Consider the following 27,053-nt stretch of genomic DNA (forward strand, 5'->3'; position numbering starts at 1 on the left):
GCTTTGGGGTAACTGTGTACCACAGAGGAAGCTAGTGTGTCATGAAATGTACAAGCTGTGCACCTGCAGACAGCTATGTATTTGTGAAATTCAGGGTCATTCAGCCATGTGATGGGGGTGAATTTGCTGTTGCTATGAGTTCTAGGTCCCACAGAATCACTCGGTGTGGCCTCAGCAGGCCAGAGGGAAAGGCAGTGCCAGTGCACCCATGTGATGCTTACGTGGGCTGTGGCCGATGCCAGGCCTGTGAGTTCCAGGGAGCTGGCTAACATGGAGGAGGTGGAAGAGGGTCACACTCCTGTCTTGGGGTGGGACGAGACACAGGGTCACCTTTGTAGATGGAAAATAGTGAGATCCTAAAAGTTGCTTCTAATGAATTCTGTACGTACTGTCCAAATGGCAGGAATCATAATAACTTCTTCCATGTGCCTTTGAAGGGTTCTGGCAAATTGAGTCTAAGAGGAGCCGGGGGCGGGGGGCTGGGGGGAAGCAGGAAAGGGGGGGAAGTGAAATATTACTTAAAACATTTTCCTAGACATAATAAAGCATTAAAGTGAAAATATTGTTGAGACGGCTCTCATTGTGCACGTTCCAGGCCTCATTACAGAATAAGCAGAAGTGACTGCAGCGGGGACCTAACAATATCTGTGCTGAATTCCTATTATGTGCAGGAGGCTTTCTAGTCCCTGGCAGTGTTGGGATGTGGTGGTCGGTTTTCAATAAAGGTCAGAATCGGTGCCACGCTGAATAGAGCTAAAAGTGTGTTTCATTCTTTTGTAGGCCACGGGCACTGTTGGGGATTGATCTGAAAATCTGGTCTGTTGCAGGCCTTTGCTCTCAGGGGAGATTAATATTTTAGCTATTCCTTTTTGTTCAGTGCTTCTAAATGTATTTGGAATGAAAAGAAAGGTTAAAGAGGGGCTCTGGGACGGCTAGCTTCAGAGACTAGATCATTTCATGAAGGGAAATCAATTAAAAAAGGTTGACTCTGAACATTTATCCATTTAGCTTAGCCGCTATTGAATTTTCATGATGGACCTGGACTCTTCCGAGAGCCCGGACTTAATGACAATTGTTCCTTTCTCCTCAGAATGTATTATCTGGTTTATTCAATGGAAAACACTCCATCAAACTAGATAGAGGCCTTAGGCCTATTGATAGATTTGCCTGTGTGGGGTTGGAATGGGGAGGTTTGTCACAGATGTCCAGCCTTTGAAGGAAAATTAAACAAGTATCTCATTACAGAATGCTTCAGTGGTCCCCGGAGGTGGCCACAGACGCAGTGGATTTAATGAGCTGGGAACGTTGGTGATGCCAAAGTTGGCTCGCCCTGTCTTTCTGAAGAACCCCTCTATTTAGGCCCACTCAAGCAAAGGAGAAAGGCACCATGCTGTTTTCTCCCTTTCAACTCCAAAGAAGGGGATAATGCACTTTTTGTGCCATGCATCCAGAGGAATTATGTGTGCTAATTTGATTAGGGGAGATTTGATTAACTGGAAAATGAGGGCTTTGCTAAGACTTTCACACGCTTAATTTATCCCTTGCAAAGCAGACGCAACATTGTGTCATGAAACTCAGAAGGCATATGGGAACAGTATTCAGTGGTTAGACGGCCTTTCAGACCCAACAATATCAAGGATTGCCACGGTTCGTATTGGGATAATCATTTTAGAGCATTCGCTTTGCTGCAGAATACAAATTGCATTTGGCATTCCAGTTAAATGGTTCAAAGGATAATGAGATTAATATAGTAGGAAACTTAGCTGAGCAAAAAGCCTTTTTTTTTTTTTAACACCATTGCATAACTCATTTCAAGAGAAGCTTGCTTGTCTCCAAAGAGCACATGGATTACGTTGTGTGGTTCCATGCACTCGGGTCTTCCTTGGTAAATAAACATCTCTTGCATCATGAAGATGTGTCTAAACTGTGAGGAGTGTGTGCCTTGTTTCCCCATGCAGAGGCGTGTGTGGAGTTGGAAGAGCTGGAGACAAAGTCATGATTCTACCACAGCATCTTCCATTGTCTTTAAAAGATGCTTTGGTGATGAGCAGCCAAGATCTAGTCCTGTCTCCCTGCTTGCATGGTAGTTTGGGAATTACCAACAAACTCTACCATCTAGCATTCCTAAGGGGCTGTATCAGGAGATGTCTAACACTTGCCTTCCCAAGAGCATATATTTAAAAAAAAAAAATTAAAGAATCTTTTGCTAGCATTTGAAAAAGAGTTTTGGGGTTTTTTTTTTTTTTTTTTAATTCAGCATTTAGAAGACACCTAGAATGTCCCCACAGGGAAAGCCTTGGGCTCCAAGTGACAGTGGTCTTGGAATAGAATACCTTTGGAGTTCCCACTCTGGTCTGTTTTTTTTCCTAAAGATTTCTTTGCCTGGGACTGTTGCAAACCTCTTCCCAGCTTGACGCATCCTCCACTGTGCCAAGTGTGTCTACAAGCAGGTTTGGCCTTCTCTGTACTTTGGCCTACACAGAACAAGCACCTTCTTGAACTCCTGTTTTGCTCTTAGCATCAGAAGTTTGGGCTTTTCCATTCAAATCAGTCAATCAGTAAAGAACACACAGGCACACTGGGTTTCAGCTTCTGTGCTGAATTTGGAATGTCTCCTGCCACTCTCCGTTGGCTTGTTCTACTCTAGCAAGCTATGAAAGAAGCCACTAACTAGGGCAGACCACTGGCCGGGTTGGGACAGAGCTTCTTTGTTTTAGCTGGACTTGGAGGTTTAAATCTCAAGTCTGTTGTTGGATTTAACCCCTGAGCCCTGGTGCCCCAACCAGCAGCCCTCTGTGGAATGTCCCTTGAGCATCTGCTAGCTGCTCTCACTATAGGATTAGGTCAAGATAGGAAGGAGAGGACAGTTGTGCGTTTCTGGGCTTTTTCCTGTAGTAGGGGTTGGTTTAGCATCAAGCCATGCTTTTCTTTGGGAAATAGGCCCCTGCCACTTTAAGTGGAGTTGCTGGGTAATGGTTCCGCTTGGTTGCATAACCAGAAAGGGATGTGTCAGTACTGGGACCTGCAGACAGCTAAGGCTTCATTAAAGCGCTCGTGGAGACCTAGACAGATGAGTGGTCTCCAGTTGGAGTTCTTTCCCTCTTCCCCATCTGTTCACTGCAGTTTTAATTAAATCTACGGAGATTATTTTTGGCCTTCCCCAAGAACAGAAAGCCAGTCTCGCCAATGTCCACTCATTTCTGTGCTTCACTGCCAGCCACTAATGAGCAGACACATGGGGCATCGCTGCCTGTGTGCACCCCTCCCTTTGCCAGCCATCAGGAGTTGCTAATAGGGTAGGCACCGAAAGTGCCAGGCCCAGGCCTGTCCACCAGGGCTCCCCCACCCCACCCTCAACCCCACCTTGGTATCAAGGAAAGCCAGCTAATGAATGATTCCACTTGTGGTTAGCTAGCTAATGGAAGTGACAGGCTTCAAATAACCTTAAAGCAGGCAGCCCAATGCTTGTCTGTCTGATCAGGGGCCTTCTGTTGGCACCTGACACTTTCAATACCGCAGTGGTATTCCTGTGCATTCCTTCTGAATGCTGTCATACAGCAAGACCTTTCTTCTCTTCGTTTGCTGGGAGTATGCCTGGCAAAACTATTAAGTCTGTGATGGAAATGACAGTTAACTGCGGGCCTGTCAGTCCCACTTTGGAAGCCAGCACATCCTTATACCCATTAGGAGTGCATCATGGGAACTTCAGACATAAGCTGCTATTATGTACTGTCGGGTCATCCTGCTGCCTGCGTGCATGCCACCCAGCTAGCTTCACCACCACCTCTGCCTCTCCTCTCATTAAGGGCCAGGTATGTCGATATTTGGAGATACCCCACTTTTAAATTCAGGGTTGGGGAGTAGTAATTACCTCTAAAGGCAGCACAGCCACCCCCAGGTGGTAGGTGAGTGACTGTTCTGCATAGGTTGTCAGGGCCTCATGGGTTCAGAAGATTCTTTTTGGCTGGGTTACCAAGAAAAGTCATGTCTCCAAATCCAAATTCCTGAATGGCCTTCTAGACTCCAAGGAGGCATTCAGGCATATGGACATTTTTTTTAATGACAACTTAGGGCACAAAATCTTGTCTAATCTCCCATATTTAGTGCACTGTGCTGCACTGCAAGTGAATCTTCTATCCCTGAGCGGTTCGAAGCCTAGACAAGGGACTAGCCTTCATGGCATACTCTCCTCTGGACCCCCTGAGATACTCTGCTGTTTATAGTCTTTCTTCTTCCCATGAAGAGCTCCAACCTGGGCACAGTGACCCCTTTGTCCTTGAACACTCATTTTGTCCTTGGCCCATATCCAGCACTTCCTTTTCTTTTCCTGTGTTCAGTAGGGCTATTGGGGAACCTGGCAGTTAGAAGGTGAGCCTTACAGCTTTGAGAGTCTGAACTTGTCCACACCTGCAGCTCAACTTTCCCTGGAGGCACCTGCTTCTACTCCTAACCTGCAACTGAGAATTGCAGTCTCTCAGGTAATTTCCGGGAAATGCCTTTCATGTTCACTGCTATCTAGTAGCTCACAAAATGTCACTAAGAAGAACAGTGTTACAGAAGGATTCAAAAAACACATGCAGTCTTTCTTGTCTAGATTGGCATTTTCTGAAATGTTTCCTGGAATAGGTGTTCCTAGGAGAAAGGGTTTTCTGGGTTTTCTTTTTTAAGAATTGTCACGTTAGCTCAAGTTCAAGTTCAGCACATCTATTTGGAGGGTTTAGGGGAGGAGGCTGTGTTTACCAAACAGATTTGGCCCTAGCACACTAATAATCCCTAGGTCTCTTGGACATAATTTGGGAAATATTCCTCCAGCTTCTCCCAAGTGAGCCCAACCAGCAGAGATTCAGAGGGTCAACACTGATATCAGTCATCTCTAGAAAAGCCCCTTTAAGTCTACAGGGAGGGCCTCTGACTGTCCTGTGAAACTCACTGCTGGGCCTGTTGAGTGCAGGAGTAAAAAGATACTTATAGTGCACCACGTGTCGTTTTCTTTCTGTAGATCCTCAGACAACATCACACTGCTTGCCTGGTCAGGAAGAGTTGGACTTGTTTCGAATAGGTGCTTTCTCTTGGTCCTGTGGCCTCTGTGGACTGGTTAGGGTCTCCTGCTTTCCTGCAGCCCAGAGCCAGCTGTGTGGTCCTTGTAAATAAAGTAGTTAACACTTCCAGAAAAACCTCATTCCTTCCTTAACTCTGCATGCCTTTACCTCGTTTATCTTTCCCACCAAGAATTTTTTCAGTGCAAAGGATCAAACCACACACATACACTTTGCCACCGAGCCACCTCCTCAGCCGTACCAATAATTTTACAACTGTTTTTCCCCATTATCTTTTAAAGCTCCCTAAAATCCTTCTTGGTCTAGGACACAGAGTATGCAAGTGATACACAAGAGGGCCTGTTACTAAATTGATAAATCGGTATTGGCACTCTGGGCTGATTGACAAGGTAGATAAGTGCTTGATGTGCAGCCATAGGTCTGTGACGTGTTTTCAGGGCACATGGTGATTTGGGCTCTGGGAACTCTATAGTATGACAGTCCTTACTTTCTGCTTCTCTAATCATTGAAGCCATGAAAACAATTTACTAAGCCATGTTTTCCATTCTTCCTCACAATGGCAAGTTCATAAAACATTTTTGTCCATATTTGTCTTACCTTTAGTGCCCTACTACCAGGAAAGTATGAAAATATTTTACAGGAGTCATCCTAGAAAGTTTGAGCCTAACAAAGACCTTACAGATAACGATGATGGCAAATAGGTTTCAGTGATCATGGTATCTCCAGTCCATTAGGGGGATGCCTAGCTGATTCTGGACCAAGACGGAATGAAAGGCTGAATCAATTAGTGAAAGAGGCCTGAAAGAGGAAGTGTGCACCAGCCCATTCTTTATCCCCTAACAATCCCTGTTGCCCAGGGAGTTACCTGAGACAGAGATGGCACTAGAAATGAAGAGTCCTTATTCAAAATGTCGAACTGTTTTTAACCCCATCTTGCTGAAGTAATTATTTTTCTTCCAACTATATAAAAGTTAGTAAACTAAAGTACTTCTAGAGTTGCCATTCAGTTAATTGTAAAATAAAAACCGGAACCTAGAATCTGTCCTTCCCTTCATTCTTTTTTCCAACTTCTGAGTGCTAAGACCAAGCCCTGGGAGCTCACTCCCATAATCCTAGCTACTTGGGAGGCTGAGTTCAGGAGGATTGTGGTTCCAGGCCAGGGATGGAGTAGGGGAAAGCTGGGCCTGGTGGCCTGGGTAGGTATGGCAAAGATGGGGAATTTAAAATAGGAAGCCTAGGCAAAAAGCAAGTCCCATGTCCAAAATAACCAGAGCAAAAATGGCTGCCAGAGTGGGTCAAGTGGTAGACCGCCTGCCAAGCAAAATCAAGGCCTTGAGTTCAAACCCAGTACCACCAAAAGAAGAAAAACCAAAAAGCTCAAGCCCAGTTCCCTATCTAAACCTACCCAGATTGTTCTTATTTACACTTAACCGTACTATCATGGTTCCATTTTTCCAAATCAGTCCTATCTGCATGATTGAGACATACCCTCCAAGAACTTCTTTGATAAACAGTGTTGGTAACCAAAGCCAAACCAACAGGCCTAAGACTTCTAAATTATATTCTCTTTCCTTAAAACAAAAAGGGAGTGAGGAACATACTAGAAAAATCAGGTAATGCAACATTGCTCTCTCTCAGAGCAAACCTGAGCAATGTCACTCTAGCAAGTATTCCTTCTCTTCAGGAATTTTTTTTACTTGAGATAGTGGGATTCCTGTCCCTAAGCAATTAATTTGCTAATAAAAACTGGTGCTGTCCTGTTTCTCCTTCCTTGCGTTGCTTCATCAGAAATCAGGTTAGCAGTCTTGCTTACATATTTACTGATGGACCATCCCATCCTGTCTTCCTCAGGGTTGGACCATAAATCTCAAGCCTACCCCACCCAAGGATAGGACATAGAGGTGCAATTAATAAGTAATTTTTTTCTAGCATTTCTGCTATCTCCCAACATGAGTCAAGCTATTTACTATGATGGAATCCATCATGTGGGGCTCTCTCCTCACAAGCTGAGTGATTGAATTCACAGTTCCTCTGATTTACTGACTCCTTTGTCACTTTCTTAAGGAGAGGCTTTTGGACCCATTTAGTTGGAAGATTGGCTAGAGGGGGAACAAAGGGACAGCCTACCCCTAAGTCACCATTTCTTTCCTCTTCAAACACTTCATAGTCAGCCTGGAAAATGCAGAGAGATGACAGAGGATGACCAAGAGTTCTGAAAGCTGGCTGTGGCCAGGTGGATTATATTAGTTCTGAATTATCTTTGTGATCAGAACACAGGACCCTGAGAAACTTGTCATGTTAGCCACCTGGGGATGCATAACACAGTGCCTTCAAAAATACTCAGCACCCACAGGGTGGAATTAGACTTCTCTAAGAGTTTTTGGGCCTCAAAGCAAAGTTCCATCTTTTATCAGCCAGCAGCCCAGTGCCAATTAGAGTGGATGGGCCTGACAGTTTTCACTCTTGTGTCCTCTGAAGCAGAGGAGTTTCAGAACTAGAGGCCAGGCTGGCTTCCCGTTGGCCTTAAGCTATTGCAAATGTGCCCTGTGTAGTAGCCAGCTGCCTGCCAGTGGGAACATGATAGGTGTGGAGCCCTGCCGGCCCTCTCCTGGGCAGGTACTGCATTTTCATTAACTGTCTAGGCAGAAAGGCAGGTCAAAAGGGGGAGGAAGTAGGTCAGAGAGAAGGCAGCCTCTTAACAGGAGGGGATGCAGGCTTACTTGCAGGTAGGCCCTCTCTCCTGTGGCCATCTCCTCTCCTCAGGATGCCAGTCCTACCTCTGAAGGTGCTCGGGTCACGGGGGCTACCGCTGTGGTCTTCTGTGTGTCACCTCCTGCTCTTTGAGCTGAATTCCAGACTCCCTCCAGACTCGCTAGTATGTACGGGGAGTCAGGTTATTTTTTTTTTTAATGAAAAATAAATTTCTTCTTGAAGAAAAGAGAGCACTATAAACCTTCAAGATACATAGGAGAGCAAATAGATGCTCCAGTGTCTGGGCCTTGAATAGGGGGTTTATCTTCTGATTCCTAGGTCTGTAGGTAAGCGTCAAAGAGCCTGGGACCCACTGAAAGTGTATTGGAAGTTTTATGTGTGTGCATTTGCCTCAGAGTTTGCATTGGAGCTTCAAGTAGAATCTGACTGAAAAAGTGAAGAAAAAAAAGATGAGAATGGGGGTAGGGGGTAGCAGAAGCTAAATACATGCAAGTCATCTTTGAAATGCTTGTTACTCACCTTTGGGACTTCCACCACCCTGACCCCTTCCCCACCTGGCCTTAGCCATAGCAGAGATAGACCTTGGTCCACAGCAGGCCCCATTCCCATTTCCAGAAGCCTGGACAACCTTCCACAGGTATTAAGATTTTACTCTCACTTTTATTCTGGCTTTATTTAGGCTTTTGGTTTGGTTTGGTGTGGAATGTGCCTCAACCCCCCACCCCAGCCCCTCCACGTAGCTGTCTGACTCATCTTTCTAAAGCTCATAGAGAAAATGTGTGTACCAAAACATTCTCCACACTTGACCAAAGGTGTAGTTCAAATTGAACTTTGGCCCATGTACAGCAAGATTGGCTTTTTTGGTTTTGAGTTTGCCTTACCCTGTCCACTTTTTTTTTTTTTTTTTTTTTTTGGAGAGGGGTTGTTTCATTGTTGGTTTTTTGTTGTTGTTGTTATTGCTTTGCTATTTTTTGGTTAGGATCTCACATGTTTGCCTGGGATTAGCCTTGGATCTCAATCCTACTTACAGCTACCTGTGTAGCTGGGATGACAGGGACACACCACCATGCCCATCTTATTCTTCCGATGGGAGCTCTCTTAATTTTTTGCCAGGACTGACCTCAAACCGAGATCCTCCCAATCTCTGACTCCTGAGTAGCTGGAATTAGAGGTGTGAGTCACAAAGTCTAGCTGGTGTTTTGCTTTGTTTTGTTTTTAACCAAAGATGTTAAGTAGCCTTTTCAAGGTCAGTACCTGTAAGTGCTAGTAGAAGTAACGAGTTATTTTATTCTTTGCACTTAAGAATGGAATTTATAGAAATAGGGAATTGTATGAAGGTGGAGGTTTTCTTTATCATGATCACTAAAAGATGGCACTCAGGCCTTCGTAGATCTGCGGTCCTTCCTCCATCCTGTGCTCTGCCTTCTCTCTCACCCACCCCCTTCTTCCTTGGCAGACACGCTTGCTGTGTGCTATGCTAAGCCCTGCAAAGCAGGTTCCCACTGGGCCCCCTGAGTGTGCATTCTTGCACTTAGATGGCTACATGTGGAAAGACACATGTTTGTTCATCTCTTGTTTCGTGCAGCCTCCCCACCATGATGTCCATGTCAGGAGAGGAGGAGAGGAAAAGCACCGCCATGTTTGCCTCTGGGGAAACCTGGGACCCTCCACGTCCCAGAATTCTGGGGACAGAAGCCTCCTTTCATTGGGTGGAAAGCTGTGGAGCCTGGGTAGAATGGTGGGCGTTGTTAATGAACCACTGGTGGTTTCTCCTTCATCCTTAGCAGCTTTTCGAACGTGTGTCTGTGTTCCACTGGAGTCTTCTGTACGCACCAGAGATGTTTCCACAGAGAGCCATTTCTCATGAATAAGAAATCCTTTCACTTTTGTTCACATTGTCCCACTACGTTGGTGCCTTTTAAAAAAAAAAAAGTGTTGTATATATAACCTAGATTATGTCCCTATAAAGTGAGTTTATAATGACTCCCTCATGAACTTAGCCAAAGTATGTCTAGACGGTTTTTTCTGGCTTTCCCTCTCAAACTTCTTTGGGTTAAAAATAGGAAAGGATTTGTTTTAACACAGTGCAGCACTGTATCTTTAACCTCTGGTCCAAATGCATATTGCCTGTTTAAGTTTTATTTGGAGAAAGCATGTAACTTACAAAGCAGCTTGCTCTGGCCTACAGACCATCCCTGGCTGCCCTTCCGCCATAGAAATCCCACATGTCCAGAAAGATCTTCCAGGATGCTCAGATGGAGTTAAGCACTCATTATCCAAATTGTTCCTTTAGTTAAGTCTTATGATAAGATATCACAGAGGTTATATTTTTAGCCATCACTTTAAAGAGACTGGGGAGATTAATTTAAAATTGATAGTCACATGACTGCCCTGCAGCTTAACAAGCCCAAGGTCTGCCTTGTGGGGTTGGGTGTTCTCAGGGGACCACAGTTCAATTCTCTCTGCTGCCAGTTGAAATCAGAAATCACAACCACAGTGATTAGCAGTGAATTCCCTGCTCTCTCTGCCCCAGGCAGAGGGAAAGACACCAGTTTTCTTGGTAGCCAGTAGTTAACCCTTTTGTGGTAGGTGGGGGGCAGGGGGGAGTGACTTATGGATGTGAGGTGAGGCCTACTACCAACATCTCTGAAGAAACTGCCCAGGTAATTCTGAGAAGTCACAGGTTTGGGAATCCCTGTTGGGAGGAGTGATGGAGAGGGATACAAGAAAGAACATCTCGAACATCCAGTGCTGCCCTGGGGTCACTATGACCACTGCCACCTGTCCCCACAGTTCCAGCTTTGTCAGGCTAGGAGGGCCTGCCTTTGTGGAAGGCACCAGAAAAGCCTGCCTCTGCCCTCCTTCCAGCTTTCTTCTCTTAAAAATGGCCCCTGGCTAGCAAGTAGCCTATTACTGTGGTACTGAAGACAGCAGTAAGCAGTGTTAATGAGCCGCTGGATCTCAGAATCCAAAAAAGAAAATATTTTCCCTGCGGGCCAAACAAAATTAATTTTAAAAATTAATGTAAACCGCTAATGCTGCAAGTGCCTGTGTTAAATTACGGGACTGTGACAGGCACAAGGCTGTATTTTTTGCCATTGAATTTGTTATCTAAGAGGTGTTCATTGTTTGTTACGGTGTGAAAAGCTGTTTTCCTCCCGATAAGCTCGTTTCATTAGAAAACTGGATCCCTGCCACCTCCCAGTCCTCTGCACTGAAGTCATGCCCATAGCATCCGTGCAGACAGCCGCTCTGCACCTAATATCAGAAACGTAAATCAAAAGTGTCCAGTCCACTTTTAAATGGCTTCAGTCTTTCCCAGGTCGAGGGCTAGGGGACATTCTTTGACACCACTACTTTGGCAGACAGACCCTAAAAGCAGGTTGGTAATTATTAAACAAAGTGTCTTGTTTCCCACTGAGATCTCAGATCGCTCTGTCATTAGAATGGATTTATTTCTCGGGTTTCATTCATGCTGTGACAGCTTGGGATTTATAAGTTCTGTGTTTTAATTTCAGGCAGAAATGAAACTGGTCAAATGCAATTTGGGCAGGGGAACAAACCTTGATAAAATGGCTGTGTGTCTTAATGCTTAAATCCAGAGAAGGAAGGTATCTTGGGTAGCACACTGAGACTTCAGCCAGCACAGGGGACCTGAGAGCCAGGTCTGGAGGCAGCACAGAGACAGATCTGGGAGCCCATGAGCCTTGCTACAAATCTCAGGTCCCCTTTTCTAGGTTTGGGAGTCTGGGCTTTGCCTCTGACAAAGGGCAGAGGACTCCCACATCCTGCCAGCAAGGCCAACACCAAAGCTGTATGCTCTGGCAGGGATGGAAAACGTGACTCTGTCATTTCAGACACTTTCACAGGCTGCTGTGCAGAATGTGACCCTGGCCTGGCCTGACCTGCAGACATCCTCCTTGTGCCTCCAAATCCTGCTTTCTGAGGTGTCGTAAGCTTAGAAAATGTGTCCTCCCAAAATTAATGGCTCCTCTGATCCTCCTTTGGGCTTGTATAGCAAGCATCTAATTCAACTCTTTCAAACGTGAGGGGTGCCTCAGAAACTGCCTGTGAGAGGTGAGAAAACCCGATTAGCAGAAAGCTCATTTCCATAGAAACGGGCTAATTTAAGATGCTGTATGAAAAGGCTTTGCTTGGAGAGTCCTGACCTCAGCTTTTGGGACTCCTGCAGGGGGCAATCTGACCCTGTCCTGATGTGGAAACAGCTGGTGTGATACTCAACAAAGACGCACTAGTCCTCTGTGGGGCGCTGTGGCTTTCTGTGGGGCTGTGGGGTTTTATTGTGCTCAGAGCACTGTACAAAACCTACAACAGAAGCAACTGGGGGCGGGGAGGGTAAAGCCACACACTTGTTCCTCATTTTACTAACAAGGATAAGGCTCTCATTAACGACGGACTTAATGAAGGGACTTGTCTGAAAGCCCATCAGCTCCTGTGATGGTGAAAGGCTTCTAGCCTGTTGTGCTAATCACGGACATGAAAGCAGGATTTGACACACCGCTCCTGAGGCGCTCACGTGTCCTATTTGCCTCATGTAGCCCCAATGTAGGCCTGCTGAAGTTGTTTACAGTGGACACCTTCATTCTTACATATACCCTACCTTGACTCCTATGTGATCTGGTCACCAGGCTCGCAACCACAGTCTAGCCAGTTTGTTCAGGGCAAATAACAAACCATCCAGGCCCAGTGAATCAGAATCTCTTGCAGAAAAGTTGCAGGGGGTGCCTACTGAGCACCACCAATGAAAGCAAGTTTTGAAATATGCTTCATGGGGCCAGGTACAGTAGTTCACACCTGTAATCCTTGCTGCTACTTGGGAGGTGGGGATTGAGAGGATCGAGGTTGAAGGCCAGCCAAAGCAAAAAAGTTCTGGATGCCCCATCTCCAACCCCCCCAAAAAAATGTAGAACAGTACCACATAATCTTCATAACAATGTACATAGATATCAAAAGTGTAACCCCCATACTGAACTTGATCAGTATCACACTGGAGATAGTATTTACCCCATGGGGAGATATAAAAAATATGTTTCCTAAGTTGACAGTGTCTCTTTAGGTTTTCCTGACAGAAATTCTTATATTATCCTCCAAATTTTTTTATAGTCCAGAAATATTTTGTAATTTGAAAAGAATCCACATAATTTTGTTAGGTTAGGCCAATGGGGAGATTTCCTGAGAGAGAGAGAGAGTGTGTATGTGTGTGTGCATGCGTGCGTGCACGGTGAGGGGATGTTGTATAGGGTCGGGCATCTCAGGACTTGCTAGCAGACATGCTGTGACTGGGACCAGGAGTGAAGCCCTGCATATGACCTTGGGGAAAGCCAAATAGACAGGGGCCCCAGGAAGAGTTTTGGTGTAACTCGGCACCGGAAGCCTGCCCAATGCCTGGTGTTGTCATTTCTAGGAATACTCCAAGTTAAGGGTTCTGTCCTAAAATCTACATTCTGGCTGAATTTGTCTCTCCTCAGCCCCATTGACTTGGCAGGTGGATGTGTACTCGGCCTGTCCTTGAGGTCAGCCCTTGCCTGTGGCTCTTCATGACTCCTTGATTTCCTTTTCACTCTGCTGTACTGATGTCAGTACCCTTCAGCTTCCAGTCTGCCATGGTTGTAGGCAAAGACAGGACCTACCCCTCCGCCATTATTTTTGTACTTCAATGTCTCATGTCTATCTTCAAGCATATTTTGGAATCTCTGTTCGAATAGAGATATAATTTCATCTCTATGAAACTGACTTATGAAAGTGACCAGGAAGGGAGAGAATGGCACTGCCATGGGAGGGAACATTTCACAGGGGAAGGGATTTTTAAGAGAAAATAAGGAAAAAGATGGTGTCGTGAGGACATAGTTTAGCCTTCATGTCATACTCTGGAGTTTGCATCTGTACTGCTTCCTCCTGGGCAGAGGTCCTACCAGTAGTGGCTGATTGGACATTGGACTTTGAGTACCTAGTACAGTGGTCTGCATACAGCAAGTGACTGCTATGAACCCCTTGGTAATTGTAGTACTTACTAACCAGCACTGCTTTCGGCTTCAATCTTCACCAGTCTCCCTCTAATGTAGGTATCAGCCACATGTAATCGCCAATCAAAATGTTGATAATTTTATGTGGGTCAAACTAATAATCTTACTGTATTCAAAAACAGTCACATATCAGTCATTCTATATGATCAAATCCAATAATCTCATCATAATTATTTTATAAATAGAGAAGTTCTGATACACTTTCTCAGAGTGAACACAGCTGGCAAGTGTCGGAGCTGGGATTGGAAGCCCATGCTGAGCTGCTACACAGTGCTGTGTCCTCCATGGGTGGAACTCATGATGTGTTCACATGGGGTCTTTAGCACCCCGGTCAACTTTGAGGTCAGTGGTGGCTGGTGGAATGGACCAAGCATTTCTTGGAGTCTTGGGCTACATGGGTGATGCTCTGTCTGAAAGGACACTACATAGTGAGCCTAGCAGAGCTCTGAAAGATGGAGAAGCTCTCTTTAGGATTTCTGCTCCTCTGTCCTGCAAAGAAAGCAGTGTGGAGCCAGCAGAGGTGTTCACAGCAAGGCCTGGCCCCATTAAATGAAAGACTTCCATGCTGAGCCAATCAAGAGAGACCTGCACAGGAATCAGGCTCTTTCCTGCCCTGGAAGCCTGACTCTCTAGTTCATCTGTTAAATCAGCAGTGGTTGAGACAGGGCGGGGTGGACACTAGGAGCTGCAGCACTTGAATTTCTAGCATCAGAGGCAAGTCAGGGGAAAGAAACAGAGCTATGATAGCTTCTTGGACCTTATGTTCCCAGCAAAGAGAAACAGCGGGAAAGATTTCTCACAACTGATGAGCTGGTGGAAGGCCTGAGAACAGTGGTAGAATCAGCAGGGCCCCCAGTGGCTGGATAACACAGAGTGCCGCTCTTGCCTTTCAACAAGACTGAATAAAGTTTAGAGTATTTTTTTTTTATGGGACTTGTAGCCATTTTTAAACTTTCATTTCTCATAATGTCATAGATAATCTTTTATCTATTATCCACCAGCTCTTTGCTGAGAGACATTTGCATTAAATAGAGACCATGACTGTCTCTAGTGGGGAAATCAGCTTGAAATGAAAGGTTACTCACTCTCTCTGCTCGCCTGGCTTTGTTCTTGATTCTCACACATTTTTTGTTTTTTTTTAATATCTGAATTCAGGTTTTCTGGAGTTTTTCTTTAGAAACCCTTCCATCCTGAGATCTGAGTGGGCTGAGACTCCAATCTCTACATCAGGGGTGACAAAGCTGATGTTCACTGAAAGTGAGGCATTCACTTTGAACCATTGTTGGGCACCCCATGTCCTCCCAAATCTCTTCCCAGCATTTCCTACAGAGGTAGCAGCCTCATGGAGGCAACAACTCGCACCGTGGGAGCCTTCTCCTGCTCTGGCACCCCATGGGAGTGGAACAAGGGTCTTTTCAGGCACACACTGCTGCATGGGAGCTGGGCAGTCTGTCCTTCAGCTGCAAGGAGCCTGGGTCTGTGAATAGGTTTCCTTCTCTACTCCTCCCATGCAGGAGTAAACACCAGCTCTCTCAGGAGGCAGAAGTGGGGCTGGTGATAGAACATGCCTGAGATCAAGGAGCAGTCTGGCCAACAGGGACAAGAATCAGAAGTCATCAGCCCTTTTGTGCACAAAACTCCGTGGGAGAAAATGACCTACAAAAGCCAGGGCATGTGACTGAAGTTTCTGTTCAGCTTCCATTGTAGTTTCTTAGCTTATCAACCAGAGTTCTGGGGGGACCAGGGTTGTTCTTAGCCTACTGGACAGTCTCCTTACATCACAGCATGCTTTGCCTCTCTAGCTTCCTTCTCGGCTGCTCCCCAACAGCACACTACCATGGTTTCCTCACACCAAGCCTGGAAACATTTCCTTTCCTCCCAAAAAGGAGTGAGGCAGTCTGCAGAGGCAAGACCCTGGAGGCCACAGTAATCTTGGCCTGGAACAACTGCCAACTGCCAACTGGGATTCATTCATTGTGACCTCCCAGAACAGAGGGCAAGGGCTCATTTGCATTTGTGAATATATCAGGTCATTTTCTCCCGAAATGAGGGAACCCTGGGCCCAGAGAAGGCTGACAACCACCTCTAGCCAGAGGATGAGGACTTGCAGCCTTTGATGACTGCTTCGGGATACCATGCAGGGGTCTGCACAGAGTCCATGTGACACCGTGAGAGGAGGGGATGACGGTCTGGCTTATTAGAGAAGAAACTAGAAGCTAGAGAGGGTGAGATGATTTGCCACGTTGGCAGGGCTGGCAACAGAGTGTCCTCATCCTTAGATCTTTCTAACTGGATTTCTTGTTCTTACCATGTTGCCTGCCCTACAAGTTACCAGAATTTCTTTGGGATACACTTTGTCTTCATTTTAGTTGAGTATTATTATTATTATTATTATTTTTTTTTGCAATACTGGGGTTTGAACTCAGAACTTCACACTTGCTAGGCAGGTGCTCTGCCACTTGAGCCACTCTGCCAGCCAAAGAGGTGTTCTTGAATGTGAGTTGTGTCTTGTGAAGTAGCAGCTGTCCCTGTGGAAGCTATTGATCTTTAGGCCATGCTTCTCCTTTAGCTCCTGGTCAGGAAGCTGTGGTTCCTGGCAATGGGTTCACATGCTGTCTTCTTAGAATACCCTGTGCCTTTGTTCATGCTCTCCCCTCCTATGATGGACTTCAGGGCCATTTGCTGGTCCCCTTTCTTGCTCACCCTGATTTGGCTCTGAGCAAATAATCGTTTAGGCCTCAGTTTGGCTGTTCTAAAGTTGGCATGACTCACAAACCCATGTGGCCACCAAACCTCACACTGAGTGGGTGGTGAAACTCAGGTCCTTAGTGGAGTGGGACTGCAGGGCAGAATTACCATGATGAGCACCCAGGGCTGGGGCTTGCTCCCCTTAGGTGATCTGGCCACTTGGGCAGCAACCCAGATAGACTCTGGAGAGAGAGAGAGACAGCAGAGCCGTGTCTCTTGACCAGAAGGCTTCAGTCCTGGCCCAGCACAGCACAGCATCACAGAACATCATAGAACAGAACATTATTCCACCCAGAGCAATATGGGTGGAAAATATGGGCTGCGAAGCCTAGACCAATGGCCCTCTATTCCCTGCCCACCAGCATGGAGATGGCAGGAAGATAGGATCAAACCAGTGTCTTTCAAAGTTAGAAAAGAGAAAGAGTCTCATGTTTCAGTCCTAAACATCTCCTGCAGAAGCATCCCCAGAGGGCTGTGACTGATGCTCAATGCTGACTTGCTCACCTTGACCCTGACCTTTCCTGTGTGACCTTCACGTGACCGGGGAAACAACTCTTTAGAACAGTGGTTTTCACACTTGAGTGCACACCAGCCTCACCTGGAAGGCTTGCTAACGCAGCTTGCTGGTCCTGCCTCCAGAGTTTCAGTGGAAATGGGGTTGGCCCAAGAATTTGCATTTCTGACAAGTTCCTGGACACTGCTGTTCTGGCCAGACCTAGACTGTACTTTGAGAACTGGTAATTTGGTAACAGCCTCACTTTCCTGCTCAGGAATGTGACAAAGTGGCTCAGATGCTGAGGTCTGCATTTTCAAATACAAGGCACCTAGGCCAGGAGCACTTCTGGACTGTGCATCCAAGGTCCAGAGGGACACAGAGGGGTGGGAGATGGGGATGGAAGAGTGCATAACCTTGGTGAGGGGTAAATGGACAAGAATCCACAGTACCAGGTGGACACAAGAAATACCGACTGCTTTGTAAGCATGGAAGCAGCCCCTCATTGGGGCTATTTGCAAGGTTATCATCTCAGCCTTTTGTTTCTGGGATCCTTCCAGGAGTTCCCCTTCCTCCACACACATCCTTGGTTAAGGAGCATCAAGGAGTTTCGGCTGAACCTGGGGAATTAGAAGGCTGAGCTGCATACCCCCTCTGTCACTTACTAGCTCAGGGACAAGGAGCTTTCTAAAGTATTCTGAGCTCAGTTTCTTCCTGTGTAAAATGGAGACGACCCTGTCTGCACTATTTACCACTCAGATATTGGGGTGCACCTCACTCATTTCCAGGGCGCTTCTTTGATCTCGGGGCAGAGCTCTCTGTGAGGAAGGCAGTCCCCCAGGGCAGCCAAGTCCCCTTTGGAAAAACCAGGACTGAGAAGGGAGGCCCAGCCCCTGGCCTTCCTCCCAGTCACCTGTATGGGCCACTTCATTCTTTGAGCGTCCTCCTCCATGACAATAAGATGGAGTCAGTACTTCACTCAGAGCACCGTCTGGCTGTAAATGGTTTGAACCCATTGTCAACTAGAAGACTGCAGTAGGGACTGTGACGTCTAAAACCCCAAACAGCAAAGAGCCTTCCTTGTAAACCAGCCAATCTGGATGGGTGGGGCAGTGCTGTGTCCCCGCACCGGCAACCTCCCTTTCACCGTGCACCAAGCCTGGCGGCGGCGGCTGGCCTGCGGGTCCCTCCCGGGATGGCAATGCGACTTGGAAACGGCGCGCGCTCAGCCTGCGCGCTCCGCCACCGCAGCCAATCCGCGGGTGCACTGCGGGTGACCTCCCCCGGGCCGGGGAATAAATTGCCAAGTTCCCCCACCGCGGGTGTCTTTGCTAGCCGGCGGGTTGCAGTCTTCCAGGCTAATTAGGAAGCCGGTCATGAGGAGCGAGGAGGGCCTGGGCTCTGCGCTGGCCGGAGCGGGGCAGGGGCAGGGGCGGGCAGCGCTCGGCTCCGGGGTCCGGGCATCCGCGAGCCACCACGGGTAGAGCACTCGCTCTCGCTCGCTTGCTTGCTTGCTTGCTCCCTCGCTCACATCTGCTAGCCACCCCGGAGCTTCCCCGGAGCTGCTGCCAGGACTCCTTCAAGCCAGAGCAAGTTTTCCAGGGCGCTGCGACCTTGGCGCGCTGGATGGACCCGCCTGGGAAGCCGGACCCGGGGAGGTCGAGGCTGGCTGGCCCGGTAAGGTTTCCCCGCAGTTGCCACCCTCCTTTTGGGTCTCCTATGGCGGAGATGCACATGCCAAGCGTGCCCCCTGCCTGGACATACACCTCAAGGGTTCAGCTGTGCCTTTTCTGGAGATTTTGAACTTGTCCGCCTGCAATCCGGAGAGTGCGTCGGTCCAGTGGATTGGCTTTGTTTTTGCATCCTCTTCAGCTCCGCTTTGGCTTTGGGATTCTCTGACTGCCTGGGTACGCCTCTCCTTTGTGGGTAAGTTTCCCGAGGATTGGATCGCAGCACGGGGAAGGGACCCTGGGGCTCATCAGCCTTTAAATTCCAGAGCCTGGAGTCGCAGGGGCTGCAGAAGAGAACTCATCCCCAGACTATCCAAGGGCTCCCAGATTCCACCTTTCCTCCGATGGAGAGACATATAATTTCATGGCAGGATTTTCTTTAAGCACATTGTCTGATAGGATTGGCAATTACTAACCAGGAAAATGAGTAGCAATTAGGAGTTCAGTAATAAATGGAAGTCTATTGTCCTAATTGAGTGGAATTACTGACGGTAATGGCAACACTGAATTCTTCAGTTTAATTAAGAGTTTATATAATTATGCTGCACTTTTTATTTCTTGGGGGAGTCATGGGGTGGGAATTAAATAATCAGTGTGATGGGAGGGAAACCCATTTAATGGATAAGTAACCAGTAGGTTGAAATAAATTTGGGTACCTTGCTCAAGTAATGCGAACTTAGATGAATTCCTGGTGAAGGGATGTGCCAGCTTGGGCCAAACTGCTCCACTTTTTTTTTTTTTTCAGCTGCTAATTTCAGTCTAATAAACTTGGAATGAAGTGGTTAGGTAGTCTCTGAAAAGGGCTGTTTCAAGCACATATATCCATAATGGTATGAACCCCAATCTTAGCCTTCGGTAACTGCTTTCCACATTTCCCCAGAATGACATGAGTGGATCATTTGACAGTGTTTCTGCTGTCTAGAGTTCCTATATGGCAGATCTTCTGATTGTGTTGCTCTGCTATGAATGTTGAGAGCCGAAGGGGGTGAGAAGTTATTCAGCCCCAAAGCAGAGCGAGTGTGTAGGTGTGCGATTTGTTTGGAGCTAATCTGCGATTATGTAGATGTTATTTTCCTCTTTGGTGGTGCTTTGTTTCCTTTACTACTATGTTCTCAAGAAATGGTTCCCCTTGTGGGAAACAATGAAACTGGAGAGAAATCCTGCTCAGATGATCATTTACTTGTGTTTTTGGTGTTGGGTTCTGGGAATCCTTTCCACCCTGCAGCAGCGGGTGTGTGTTTATTTTCATAAGCAGCTCTAGCAGGTTTGGCTTTCCCTAGGTTTTGAGCACACAGGTGAATAGTTGCCACTTCAATGCTAATATTGATGAGATTCTGTACCCTGACTTCTTTTTCTTGCTTACACAAGGTCGGGATTTTTAGCAGAGTGGTTAGGGACTCCCACCACTCTGCTTTGCAGGCTCAGAACCACCATCGGAGCCATATAACACCCCAGGAAGACAGCCTGTGGTTCTGATAGGCAATGCACGTTTAATATTGCCTGGGTTTTTAAGTTTGCACAACAGTTTGGAAACTTACTCAGAAATCCACTTTGTTCTTGAGAGAAGAGCATGCAGGGAAGGGGTTTGCTGGATGTATGCCTCCTGGGGTGAGCCCTTCCAGGCACTTTGTGGGTTCCTAGGAAGAGCAAGGAAATGATTGGACTCTGTGCTGTTGCTATTGTCAGAATTTAAGGACTCTGCTATTCGGGGTTTCCTTTCTGCACCAAGCCCTGCCTGCTTCTGTCATTACTGCCATGAAAATGTAGCAAAACTGTGCAAAACCAGGTTCTTCCAGAACCACGACTCCATGTGGGCTTTCTTTATTGGTGGTCTGTTCTTTCTTCATTTCTCTCCAGCCCACAGTGCACAAGACACCCGGTCCTTTTATTTTTCCTGAAATTGCACAAGAACTAGATGCTTGGACGTGCAACGTGGATGGAAATTTGAGACTTGTAACATTCAAGAGTGACAAGTGACCAAATTTCATAACCCCATACAAGTTAATTATTAAAGATCGCAACTTCATACTAGTCATTCCTTCCATGCATTTACAGATCCTTCACACATCTGACCGTTAATTGTCACAATAGCTAAGTGAGTAATTACAATATTTTAAAAGGGTCAGGGATTTTTGTCCTGTCAGAAATGCTGTCCTGGTCTAATCCAGGGTTAGCCTACCCCAGTATTATCCTGACCTGTGGGTATTTAGTGGAATGGTACAAAAGTTTCCTTCTCAGATCTCAACTTGAAAATTTGGTTCTAGATTCCCTTTTCTCTTTGTAAAACCTGGAATGAGTCTGTCATCTGTGTATTTATCTGAAGTCAGCCTGACGGGGTAGGAAAACTGGAAGGCAGGTTGGAGAGCTCCCAGAAAGTTAGGAATAGAGTCAGGTAAAAACCAGATCCCCAAAGCCTTGATCAAATGATCCAAGTTGGAAACAGGAGGCAGACTGGCCTGCAGGCTCTTAGAAGGCACTGTTTGTCTGAGAGCAAAAACACTGCAAAAGATGGCGGCCACCACCCACCTCCCTCTACCTTTTTTCCACCTTCTTTCCCACTGGGTCTCAGGTTCCCTGAATAGGTCGTGTAGTGGGAATCCGTCACCACTTGTCTGCTGGTTACACAATGCATTACTCACTGCTTCTGCCCAAGTAACTCCCTGAAGCCATACTGTAACAATAGAGCAGAAAGTAACACTCAGGCTGGCCTTGGCTCCTGCCCAAGGGGATTAGCTACTGAAAGTACCTGAAAGACCTATGTTGAACACACTCACCTGTAACCCAGTTCCTTGGCCTGGATCTCAAGGCCTGGGTAATTATGGGTCCCTTTTTATGACCTATTAAATGTGGCATCTTTCTCCCTTTACATTTGATCTGATGGCTCATAGAGTTATCCCATCCCATTATGGAATCAGAGGAGTACTTCAAGGTCATGTAAGCCCTTGCTACTCCAAATGTGGACCAGGTAGCAGCTGTATCACCTGGGATCGTGTCAGAAATGCTGATCCTTGATCAGTGCTGTGGTTTACAGACGACACCATCTGCATTGTACAAGCTCCCCAAGTGATTCAGATGCATTATGACAGGTTGAGTTCCCCTGTGATACAGACCTGGAGTTGGAGTCCAGTGAGCAGAACGAGAGAGTCCTTGGAATCAGCGCCTGTGAGGGAGAAAGAGCAGGAGTGGATAGGAGAGGGAGACCAGCTGGAATACTGGCCCAGGGAGAGCTCCAGTGCTGGATGGGTTGGGACTTGTCCCAAATCAGGCAAAGATAGCCAGACAGCTGGGCGGCAAGCCTCCTGCTATACAGGGATCTAGGTGGGTCATCATTGTCCACCATATGCAGGAAGGTTGGGAGAAGCACTGCTCTTACGCTGGTGGATCTGCAAATACTATACATCTCCAGACCAGCAGGAGACTTCTTAGAGATACAAATTCCTGAGCCCCACCCCAGACCTGCCTGATCAGAAACCACTGGGGTGGGGCCGGTGACCTGTGTTTTAACAAGTTCTCTGAGCTGCACGCTCAAGTTGGAAAATCACTGCTCTAAGGCAGTTTTTCTTCTCTCTCACATTTTAATAGCTGCTTTATTGAAATCCAAGGCACATTCCATCTTAGTAATAACATTCAGCTTTTTAACATGTATAGTAATTTTTTAGAGTATGCACAAAGCTACACAATCATGATTATTAATTCCAAGAAGAAATTCCATACCCCCTTCCCAAACTCTGGGGACCCCTTAATCTGCTTTCTGTCTTTATGGATTTGTCTGGTTTTGACATTTCATTTCACATAAATGGAATAATGCAATATGTGACTTGTGAATGTTCGCCTGAGTTGTAGCACGTATCAGTACCCCATTGTCTTCATAATACCCCCTTGTCTGGAATACCATGTTTTGTTTCTCTACCCAGGGGTTGATGGACCTTTAGATCTTTAGATCATTTGTACTTTTGAGAATTTAGCTATAAACACTTATGTACAAGTTTCTGTTTGGCCCCCTTTTTTTTTTTTTTTTCAATTCTCTTAGGGAAGTACCTAGGAACAGAGCTGTCAGGTCATATGTCAATGGCATATTTGTTTTCCAAAGTGACTGTATCATTCTGTATTCCCACTAGCAATGTGCCAGAGTTCCAGTGGCTCCCTGTCTTTTCCATGACATGCTAGTATCATCTTTTCTTTTTTATTGCAGCCATCCTAGTAGATATAAAGCAGTATCTCATTATGGTTTTGGTTTGCATTTTTCCAATGACTAATGATATCTAACATCTTTTCACGTTTTCATTGGCAGTTTGTACATCTGCTTTGGAGTAATGTTTGTTTAGATCCTTTGCAGGCAGTCTTTTCCTCTTGATGGAGTCCTTTGGGAGGTCTGCTCTGTGTGTGGTCCTTTGGGACCTTTGGGCCCACTGGGATGTTCTAGTTAGACGGAAGACAGGCTAAAGAAGAAAGAAAGAAGACCTGAGACACGCCCCCCCACACCCCGTGAAAGGCCAGCATGCAGGGGTTCTCACTGTTACAGTCTTGTGAGAGAAAGACAGAGAGAGAGAGAGAGTGTGTGTGTCAGAGAGAGAGAGAAAGAGAAGTTCCTGTGGGGCATGGAGCGTACTGGAGGAGCCTGGGTGCTGAGCGCACAGAGCAAGGCATCGAAGAGGGCAGGACGACGCTGTGCGCCACCTTCCCCACTGCATGCCTGTTTCACAAGTTGCACACACCCGTAAGAGGAAGGATGCAGCTCAGGATTTGTGCCACTCAGTCTCAGCAAGCCGCAACAATTCACCTCGTTCCTCACCGGGAAAACCACATGAAACACATCTGCACCCCTGCTTAGCAGACTGATTGGAAAGTTCATTAAGTACTGTAAAAGCAAGGGCTAGTGGGGCATGATTCACCCAACCTCACAGGAAAGAAGGTCCACAGGTGTCCCTGGGTAGCCTGTGATGCCCTGTTAGCAGAACTCAGGAGCTGATGCCAGGTTTCTCCCACCCTGGGGCAGACGCCTCCCTTGAGGTACCTGAGGCTATTAGGCAAATCCTCAAGGGTCCCTGCAGTGTCTTTTTCACAGGTAGCACTCATCTTAAATGTGAGGCAAAAGAATGTCAAAGCACCAGGGTCTAAAATGACTGCCACACTGTCACTGGCAAAGGCCTCTGTGCCTCTGATGATAAGACCAGCCACCTTGTATGTACTGTCTAACTTGTAAGAGTCCCTTCAGTCTTGTAGGGCAGGAGACCAAAGCCCCACAAAGTGACTTGGCTGATGCCATAGGCTACCCGGGTGCAGTGACCAAACTTGACCCCTGGTCCATGGATACCTGGCCCCTTGTCTTCATCTGGCAGTTTTACTTTACAGGTCACAAAGGAGTAGTGACGGAGTGTTTTGGTTCTTGATCTATAAGCAGTCCTCCCCCGGGAGGTTCAGGATCTCAGGATACCATCCACTGGTGTTTGTTTGGTGTAGCATCTGGGGATGTTCCGTTGTAGTAATATATTCCAATCCCTGTGAGGTCACCCTGAGTCTCACTGAAGACACACGTGTTTTGCAAGTACACTGAGAGGTTAAAGTATTGGATATTTCTGAATGTCCTCAAATTCTGTTCCTTCCAGGAGCCCTTCAGCTGGCGAGGTGATAAGTAGAGTACTGGGTCACTCTTTCTTGAACACAGTCATCATAAAACTGCGACACTGTAGAATTCAAAGGCAGCACTGGACATTTGGGTACTGAGCAAGCACACACTGAATCCTGATTTTTCTCTCCTCTGTCTCCAGAGAGCTCTCTGAGCTGCCCCCTGTCTTCCATGAACATGTGTCCTGAAAAGTCTCATGTCAGTCAAGTTTAAGGCATTTGAGTCCTCTTAAATTCACAAGGATGTATGCTCAGAAAGAGCAAAGCCTCTGTAAGGCAAAGAACTGAGTTGGGAAACAAATTATTCTACTTCTAAGTGTGCTCTTTCACAAATCAGAATTTTATGCACTTTTTTCTTTAAAGCTACTTATATCTATGTAGACTTTTTGCTCATGTCATTTTGTTGTTGAAGAACAGACCATGTTCTTTGGAGTCATAACACAGATTGGTGATTGCAGAGTGAGTAAAAGTGACATTTTACCCCATTTTCTTCTATTTTATTAATTTATTTTTGGTGGCACTGGAGTTTGAACTCACAGCCTCCCATTTGCTAGGCAAGCACTCTATCACTTGAGTCATGCCACCAGCCCTTTTGGCTTTAGTTTTGTTTTTGTTTTTGTTTGTTTTGTTTTTTTCCAGATAGGATCTTGCACTTTTTTCCGGGCCAGCCTTTGATTCATCTACCTCCGCCTCCTGTGTAGCTGGAATTACAAGTGTGTACCACCACACCTGCCCCCATTTTCCTTTATCTTATATGCAGAAAAGATCTGCAAGTTTCCCAACATTCTTTCAGATATGAATTTTTACAATGAAAATTTCTTCGCCTGCTGTGCCAGATCACCTTTGGTTGATGATCACAATGAGTGAAGCTCTGGATAGAGATACATCTTCATAGTGGCTTATTGGCCAGATTAGCACACCAGGGGGTGTGTTTTCATCTAGAAAGTGCCCCAGTGAGGTGGGCAGCAGCTCAGGAGTGAGCCTCTGTGCCCTCCTGCATCTGTGCTGTGCCCCCTATGACCTGTACCTGCAATTGCTAAGTCAAGACTGGGGACAGAGAGGGAGAAGTGCTGTCACGGCAAGAAACTGTCCACCAGTCTCAAGCTGTCTTCAGACACCACATAGACAAGGCCCTGGCCCTATAGGAGGAGCCTGCAAATGTCAGTTCTCCTGACAAGAAAAGAAAGGAGAAAGGCAAAGAGCGAGAGAGAACATGCTTTATTGTTAGTGGGGTGATTTTGCCAGTAATTTAAATTGCCACCTTCTTGTCTTGATGAAGGAATGTGCATTGTATGGCCCCTACTGTCCCTGAGCCTCTGACACAAGGGTGATAGCTATTATTTATTGAGGACTAGCCAGGTCTATAGTCCTTGGTATTTTCTTCCACAAAACCTCTTTGGGACAGGCATATATAATGACACCCAAAATGGTGAGGTGGTGTTGTTTGGGTTTGGACCTGGGTCTTTCTAGCAGAGTGGTTTAAAACATGCTTGGCTTACACGGTACAAGCTGATTTTTGTAGAACTCGCCAAACCCCTCAGTAAACGTGGGCCAAATGAATGGTGGACCTCTTCTGGCAATTCTGTTCCCTTTGATGGTCACTCTTTTTTTTTTTTTTTTTTTTCTCCTCAGTGCTGGGGTTTGAAGTCAGGGCTTCACACTTGCAAAGCAGGTGCTCTACTGCTTGAGCCACACCTCCAGTCCATTTTGCTCTGGTTATTTTGGAGTTGGGGGTTTCATGAACTGTTTGTCTGGGCTGGTCTCAAACCTCGATCCTCCTAATCTCAACTTCCCAAGAAGCTATAATTACAGGCATGAGCTACCCTGGCCCAGTTTATCACATGCTTTTTACATCTGCATAGGATAAAAACTTCTGTAAATATTGCTTGGGTAAGTCTTGTACTCTGCCCCAGCTGTTGCTGGGCTCTGGGTGAGAGGAGAGGAGAGTACTGACTGACTGGGGAAGGAGGCATCAGAGGTGGGCCTCACCAGGCTTCTGTTTTACCTGCTGTAGTTGGATGAAGTAGAAACTTACCTTGGCTCTGCATCAACCATTCTAAATACTGGCACCAGCCAGATTTCAGTTCCGTGTGCTTAATCACTAAAAAGGTGTTGAAAATGGAGATTTGAAAGTAGACATTTTCATCTGATTTGGTAAGTGTCACTTGCTTCTCCGCTTTTGCTTTTAGGATGTGGATGTTGTCTGGTATAAAATTATAGACTATCAGAGCTTGAAGAGAAGCAGGGAGCATAGCCTACCTCCTTCCCCCTCTTACCCCTACATCTTGTAGTGAAGCCGTGACCCAGGGAGGAGAAATGAACCACTCAGGTCCCAGGACTAGTCGTTGACAACTCTGACCACCATGGAGGTCAAAGCTGTGACCTGGGTACTTTCCACTACATGCAGAGGAAGCTAGGAATTCGGAATCTGTCTTCTGCAGTAGTCTTAACCAGAAGTTTCCCCCAAAATGGAAAATCTGAAGTACACAGGCCTGCTTGGTCATTGCCCTTCTTAAAGGCAATAAAATGAGATGGTTTTCAGCATGGGAACTTGTTCACCCAGGATACTGAGGGTCCTCCTGCTTTGTGTACTCTCAGTCTTTTCCTCCAGTAATGTTTTAAGCAGTTCCATTAAACAGGTAAA

The 27,053-nt window shown here is 46.4% G+C and overlaps 1 protein-coding gene and 2 long non-coding RNA genes across 3 annotated transcripts in view; 2 read left to right on the forward strand and 1 right to left on the reverse strand.

Moving 5' to 3' along the window:
• The window catches only part of Auts2 (activator of transcription and developmental regulator AUTS2), a 1,074,506-nt gene that overhangs the window by 886,860 nt on the left and 160,593 nt on the right, over nt 1–27,053 (forward strand). The gene's annotated exons all lie outside the window — the stretch shown is intronic.
• Nucleotides 618–27,053, forward strand: part of LOC141424011 (uncharacterized) — a 36,374-nt gene continuing 9,938 nt past the window's right edge. Inside the window, exon 1 of the long non-coding RNA XR_012448804.1 lies at nt 618–18,980. This is a non-coding gene — a long non-coding RNA (uncharacterized lncRNA). The remainder of the gene's footprint in view (nt 18,981–27,053) is intronic.
• LOC141424010 (uncharacterized) lies at nt 3,376–22,197 on the reverse strand. Its single transcript, XR_012448803.1, has 3 exons — nt 21,895–22,197; nt 20,323–20,421; nt 3,376–9,684 (listed from the first exon to the last, which is right to left on the reverse strand). It is a non-coding gene; the product is annotated as an uncharacterized lncRNA (long non-coding RNA).

The sequence above is a fragment of the Castor canadensis genome, chromosome 6 (genome assembly GCF_047511655.1).
Source record: "Castor canadensis chromosome 6, mCasCan1.hap1v2, whole genome shotgun sequence".
Taxonomy (NCBI): Eukaryota; Metazoa; Chordata; class Mammalia; order Rodentia; family Castoridae; genus Castor; species Castor canadensis.